Source organism: Pinus tabuliformis, chromosome 5_1 (genome assembly GCF_031772625.1).
Source record: "Pinus tabuliformis cultivar Carrire ecotype Pingquan chromosome 5_1, CPIR1, whole genome shotgun sequence".
Lineage (NCBI taxonomy): Eukaryota > Viridiplantae > Streptophyta > Pinopsida > Pinales > Pinaceae > Pinus > Pinus tabuliformis.
This window is the reverse complement of record NC_142305.1, coordinates 362,082,979-362,090,011: the sequence shown is the minus strand read 5'-3', so window position 1 is coordinate 362,090,011 and position 7,033 is coordinate 362,082,979. Positions and strand designations below refer to the sequence as shown.

At 34.1% G+C, this 7,033-nt stretch overlaps 1 pseudogene across 1 annotated transcript; it reads left to right on the top strand.

The window, feature by feature from the left end:
* Window positions 1-1,998: 1,998 nt before the first annotated feature.
* LOC149164939 (laccase-3-like) lies at window positions 1,999-5,579 on the top strand (annotated as a pseudogene). Its single transcript, XR_016260295.1, has 6 exons — window positions 1,999-2,356; window positions 2,466-2,617; window positions 3,739-3,966; window positions 4,088-4,216; window positions 4,314-5,258; window positions 5,363-5,579. The product of XR_016260295.1 is annotated as a laccase-3-like (transcript).
* The last annotated feature ends 1,454 nt before the right edge of the window (window positions 5,580-7,033 follow it).

Genomic DNA, 7,033 nt, shown 5'->3' with positions numbered 1-7,033 from the left:
TACAAATATTAAGAAGGTTTCTTATTTTCCTCGAAACATTTTTGAAAGCAATAGGATTACAGGATTACCTTTTTAAGGAGGACACTCTTTTAATTTTAGTGGACCAGAGTACTTGTTTTCCACGAAATTCTCCCTAGGTCACACAATAATTTATTTTGTGATACGGAAGGTCCAAAAGCACCGTCCCATCTATTGAGGAGATGTGACCAATAACTCTACATCTTTTGAGGACATTGGACGCCAGTTATTGCCCTCGGAACGTTAAGAAAACTCGTAACAATCTATTTTTTCATCTGAGGTTCGTACTCAGAACAACTCACGAAAGAAAAAGTTAAATCTCTGCCACGAAATGTTAAGGACACGTTACATTAAATTATTTCCATCAGAAATGGGTAATATGGACCTGAAATCTTTAAGAAGAATTATTTAAAACCAAGTGAATGAGTGTCACTACCAGCGGCAAACTCATTTTTCTCTATCTTAATTTTGGTTTCAGTGGATGTTAACCATTATCATCATCATTGTCATCAGCAGCAGCAGTATATCATATATGCTTCATTGAAGGGGGTAATGTAGGATTGTGTTGTGGAAGATTAAATGTATTTTATTTTTTATTTCTAAATTAAATGAATTTAAGTTGGCAATGAATTTTGTAATATTTGAATTAAAAAAGTTACAAATAAATCTATTTTTCTATTCTCCTGTAAATAATTAATTAGAATTTGTGATTAATTTTGATTACCGCTTAGTATGTCTTGTAATTGTTTTTGTTTGATTTGGTTAAGTATTCATTTTGAACGGACATATGATTAAGGTGAGTATGTCTTCAAACTGTTTTTGTTTGATTGGGTTAAGAATTCATATTCATAATGAAACAGGTTGAAGGCCCAAAACCTAAAAATATATAATAGGAGTAAAAACCTACCTTTAAAACCATAATGTAATTACAAATTAAGTTTTCCACCTTTAAAACCATAAGGTAATTACAAATTAAGTTTTCCTTGAATATATAATAAGGATGAATCAGCCTAGATTAACTGATAGCAAATAATGATAGCTATCTCCACTATTGTAATTATGATTGTGATTGCAGTGAATCTCTGGATTATTAATAATTCGCTCCGCCCGGCTGAATTTTTGATAAAGTTGAAAAAATAAAATATAGATGATAAAGTTGAAAAACCGAAAATATACCTAGAAGATTTAAACAGGAGATTTGCATTTTGATGAGATGTATGTTATGATGCATAATAATGACCGACTACAGTTGTGTCAGAATTTTCAAATAGGAGATTTGCATTTTGATGAGATGTATGTTATGATGCATAATAATGACGGACTACAATTGTGTCAGAATTTTCAAATACACTAACAGTAACAATCATAGTAACAGGTACAAGTGATTCAGCAATGATCTGCAGTTCGACCTCACCTTTAATTTAATAAAAGAATTGTTTTTAATATTTTCAATGTTACTTCTTTCCCGTTGCGTCGATAGAATTGATTGTTAGTTTACATTGAGAACTTGCAAGGTTGCTGTCTTTTGATTTTATTCTTGACCGTCCACGATAAGTAAAACTGGTCCCCAACAGCATCCGCCAATAGTCACAATATGACTATGTTCGTACCGTGAAACAGGATACAGGCTCAGTTAGATGGCGGGTCACTTAATCAAAATACAGTGAATATTTTTATTATTGGGCGTAGATGATAATCAGAAATGTTCCCTACGAATGCATCCGTCAATAGTAACAAAAGTATTGATATGATTATGTTCGAACGTGGAATCGGATACAAGTTGCGTGAGATGCCAGGCAGGTAAGAAGAAACAATAAATATATTTAGAACACTGCAGATTCCAGCTATTCTGGTGTGACGCTTTGAACCACTTGTGCAGATTTATCATGGCTGGGTTGAAAATCAATATAGTGGAAGGCCCTACTAATCCCTATAAATCCCACAAAGATTGAAAGGACCTAAGAGTCCCCACAACGATGGTAAAGCTATTTTAGATTTCCAAACATTCCTAACAACTTGCTCTCACAGTTATTAGTTTTATATATGGTCCTGCTAGCAGAAAAGCACACCAGTATAGTCCATTCAGTATGCAAAGCTTCTCTTAGGTCCTCATCGACTTGTCCATTTCAATGTCCACAGGGAGAATGAATGATATTTGCTAGATACCCTTTTCAAGATTTGCAAACGTAGCAATATATTTGTTTACACGACATTGGTTCCTGCAACAATGTCATTGCCATCACTTCGTCTATCTTCAGCTGGGCTTGTTTTTCTATTGACATTTGTTGCTGATTTGGCAGCTATCATAAACGCAGATATCCACCATTATACCTTCATTGTAAGTTGTGCTTACTCTTTACTTTTAAGTTGTATTTCTATGTGCACATAATCATGGAATAATAAGTAACGGATGTCTATAATATTTGATGCTTTGAATGCCTGCGCAGATTGAACGGAAAACGATAACCAGGCTATGCAAGAATTATACAATTGTCACCGTCAATGGGCAGCTACCGGGTCCAACGATATATGTACGAAATGGGGACACTGTTATTGTTAAAACTTATAACAGAGCCCAGTACAATGCTACTCTTCACTGGTATGTCTCTGCTGAATATCTGTGATAGCCTCACTTGTATGTGGGGGTGTACATCTTTCTTAGTTTTGTTGATATAAGTATCTTTAGCTATTGATTCTTCAGTCGATGAATCAGTCATACCCATATGAAAGAGAACGAGATCCCTCATATAGAGAACCACCTCCTAGGTTCTGAATTTTCGCCCTGATTTGTTCCCCCTACAGCCTGAAGTCTTCATCAATTTTCCTCTGAGCTATCTTGTCCTTCGTGCACTGGTATATGTTGTTAGTGCTTGGGTCGGCAAACCAGTTGTATTCCCTTTTGAAAGCCTACACGATGAAGAAATCTTTATGTGACCTACTGCGTGCAACCAATCCCATCAATGGCCGAGAGAGAAGGTACACATTTCATAACCCGAGAGGAGGGAAAAGAAAAGAACCGTTCAATATATACCAGAGAGAATAGAAAGGCCGGATATATGGTGTGTGCTAGTTTATTGATGTTTTAGACTTTGAGTGATCTTATTACTCATCTTTATGGACTTAAGTAAAGCACTATAAAATAGTAAGACTATGTTAATATAAGTTTTTGAATGTATGCTATGTGAGAATTTACTCATATCCTAGATTTTGAATATTCTCACCAACCATCACTACCATCATCAAACACTAAGTAAAGCCTGATAAATAAAAAAGATATACTTTACTTGAATCCATGATGATAGGTAGTATGACTATATTGATATAAATTTTTGAATATATATTGTGTGCAATTTTAGTAATATCTTAAATTTTAAATGGTCATCATTAACACTCAAGTAAGCACGATAAATCTGAAAAGTGATATACTTTACTAAATGGTCATCATTAACACTCAAGTAAGCATGATAAATCTGAAAAGTGATATACTTTACTTGAATCACTGATGATGAGTGATAAAACCATTCCAAACATAAGACATTAGTAAACTCACACAAAGTTACATCTCTTGTTTTTACAAATAGGATCGATGATAATATAGATAGGTTTGATGGTAAAAAGACATTAGTAAACTCACACAAAGTTACATCTCTTGTTTTTACAAATAGGATCGATGATAATATAGATAGATTTGATGGTAAAACTCGTGCTTAAATATTTCAGGCATGGAGTTAAGCAGTTGCGTACAGGGTGGGCCGACGGACCTGCATATATTACACAATGTCCGATTCAACCAGGTGGACGTTATACGCAGAGATTCAACATTACAGGACAAGAAGGAACCTTGTGGTGGCATGCTCATATCTCATGGCTCCGAGCTACCGTGCATGGAGCTTTAGTGAAGCTTATATCCCTTTCCTAAACCCCATGCAGAAATTCCAATTATAATAGGTGATGAGATTGCATGGGATTCAATACACAAATGTTGGCACATCTAATGAATTTCAATGGTTAGTACTCTAATGAATTTCAATGGTTAGTACTGATTAAAAGGGATGATGTTATTGATCAGGAGAATGGTGGAACGGAGATCCCATAGCCGTGATAAATGAAGCAATTAGTACAGGTGGCGCGCCCAATTTGTCCGATGCCTACACCATAAATGGGCAGCCAGGAGATCTGTATCGGTGCTCTAGATCGGGTATTGAGTTTTTCCTTTCACAGATGAGGTATTCAACTTAGATAAATGGGTCTTGTGAAAATTGGTAGAGATACTGAGCAGATTATTGCTGATGCAGCAACATTTCGGCTCCCTGTAAAACGAGGAGAAACGTACCTTCTGCGGATCGTTAATGCTGCACTCAATACTGGGCACTTTTTCAAGATAGCAAGACACAAATTTACTGTTGTAGCCGTGGATGCTACCTACACTAAGCCATACAAAACAGATGTACTCGTCATCGCTGCTGGTCAGACTACAGATGTTCTTCTCACGGCCAACCAGCCTGTGGGCAAATACTATATGGCCGCCCGAGCATATAATAATCAGGCAGCAGGCGATTTCGATAACACCACAACAACTGCCATTATAGAGTACATGGGGCATATGAATTCTGCACGTCCCATTTTTCCTAACCTTCCATCCTACAATGATACTGCGACTGTCACTAAATTTAGCAAAGCAATGCGAAGCCTGGCTTCCCAAGAGCACCCAATCGACGTTCCACAAACTGTGGAAAAAAAATTCATCTCCACAGTTGGACTGGGGTTGCTTCCCTGTGAAACTGGAAACACCTGTGAAGGCCCCAACGGAACGAGGCTGAGTGCAAGTATGAACAACATATCCTTCGTAGATCCCACCATTGCCATCCTTCAAGCTAATTATTTCGGCATTAATGGGGTCTTTTCCAGGGATTTTCCATCAAAACCTCCTCATAAATTCAACTATACTGGAGATGATATACCTCGAAACCTTTGGATCCCTCTCCCGGCAACAAAAGTGAAAGTGCTCAAATACAACGCTACAGTGCAGCTCGTTTTTCAATCAACAAACATCTTCGTGGCTGAGAACCATCCCATGCATCTTCATGGCTTCAATTTTTATGTGATAGGAGAAGGCTTCGGGAACTATAACCCCGCGACCGATCCGCTTAATTTTAATTTGGTTGATCCCCCACTACGCAACACAGTAATAGCTCCTGTGAGCGGTTGGGTTGCGATAAGATTCAAAGCTGACAATCCAGGTATATATAAACTGATACTTACAATTCTTGCATTTCTATTCAATTCAATCATGCTTCACTCTTTCGTTAGTATAACAAGCAAACAACGGCTGCTCTTTGGACAGGAGTGTGGTTTCTCCACTGCCATTTAGACGACCATTTAGTATGGGGACTGAATACGGTGTTTATAGTGAAGAACGGTCACGGCCCTCAGGCAACCTTGGAGCCGCCTCCTCGAGACCTTCCCAAGTGCTAGAGATTGAAAAAAATAAGCGTAGCACAATCATCGATGTACGGCATCAGTGCCTTTGTTTTAAGACTCAATATCATTAAATTTAAATATGCTTAGGGTTTTAGAAAAGATTATTTTGTACGCCTCAAAATCGTAATAGAATTTCTAGACAAATTTGAAGCATCCTTAGAATACGGCTTTAAATAAAGTTCAAACCATAGAAAAATATACTTTCCCGTTCCCGCGCTTCCAGACACATCCATGTTTGTAATGTGATGAAATGCTTTGTAACGTGATGAAACGCCATTAAATGGTACAGTGATCGTATACGCTTTACTAAGTATCGGGTGGCATTTTACTAATCGGGTGTTTGCCAAGTGATGAGCTAGCATTTTCATATTTCTATTTTGGTTATGAATTTTTAAATAATTATGAATTAATATAAAAAGGTTTTGTTAAATTGAAATAATTATATGGTGAAGATAAACCTATTTTATATATTATATAATAAAAAGAAATTATAAAAGTTAATTGGATTTATATTTAAGTTATCGAGGAGAATGATTGTAATTTTCCTTTGTTATGAATTTAAAAATAATTATGGATGAATACTAGAATATTTTATAATTTTTATAAGATATATAATAAAGTAAAGAAAGTGAAAATATGAGTTTAATTATATTTATTTTGATAAAAATATTTTATATATTTTTATGATAATTATATAATAAAATAATTGAGAGGAATGATTGTAAATTTGTTATTTTCTTTATATATTTAATTTCTGCCGGATAGGATGAATTTTGATGTAATGATTTTTAGTTTTTAAATATATTTATTATTATGTAGTTTTTATAACAATAATAATAAAAAGAGAAATATTAAAAGGGTACAAATTATTACATCAAAATTCATCATATTATGAGGGGAGATTAAAATAGGTAGGGAGATTCACATATTCACAATATATATGAATGATTTATTTCAAAAGATAGAGAGTAATGATTATTGTTTTCTCCACTAAAGTTCAATTTTTTATTTATTTGTCATATTAATAGCTTCAAATTCTATTAAAAAATGCTTTAATAAAATCAATACAATGAATTAGGTATAATTCCACTATCCTTTAAAAAAAAAAAAATCTATATCCATAAATTTTTAAGAATAAAAAATATTATTCATATATATGTATAAAATAATTAAAAAATAAATAAATTATATCATATTAATATTAATATATAAATTTATTTATAAATTAAGTTTTTAATTTAAAAATAAATTTATAATAAATTTACAATTTCAATATAAATATATTGCTATCTTTTTTTTCTATTGATTCATTGCTGGAGGCTTTTTATTTCAACTTGAGGTGGATGAGGATCTATTCACTTTTTTTTTAATTTACCACCTGGATTGATTCTGAAGAGAATATGCTCATCATATGCTTAGTATTAATGTTCATCAAGGGTTGTAGTGCATTATAGAGTTTGTTAGGTTTCATTGTCTTTTAATAAATTTAAAAAATTATATTCATTCCTAGTGGCTTGCCCCCACCAATTTCCTA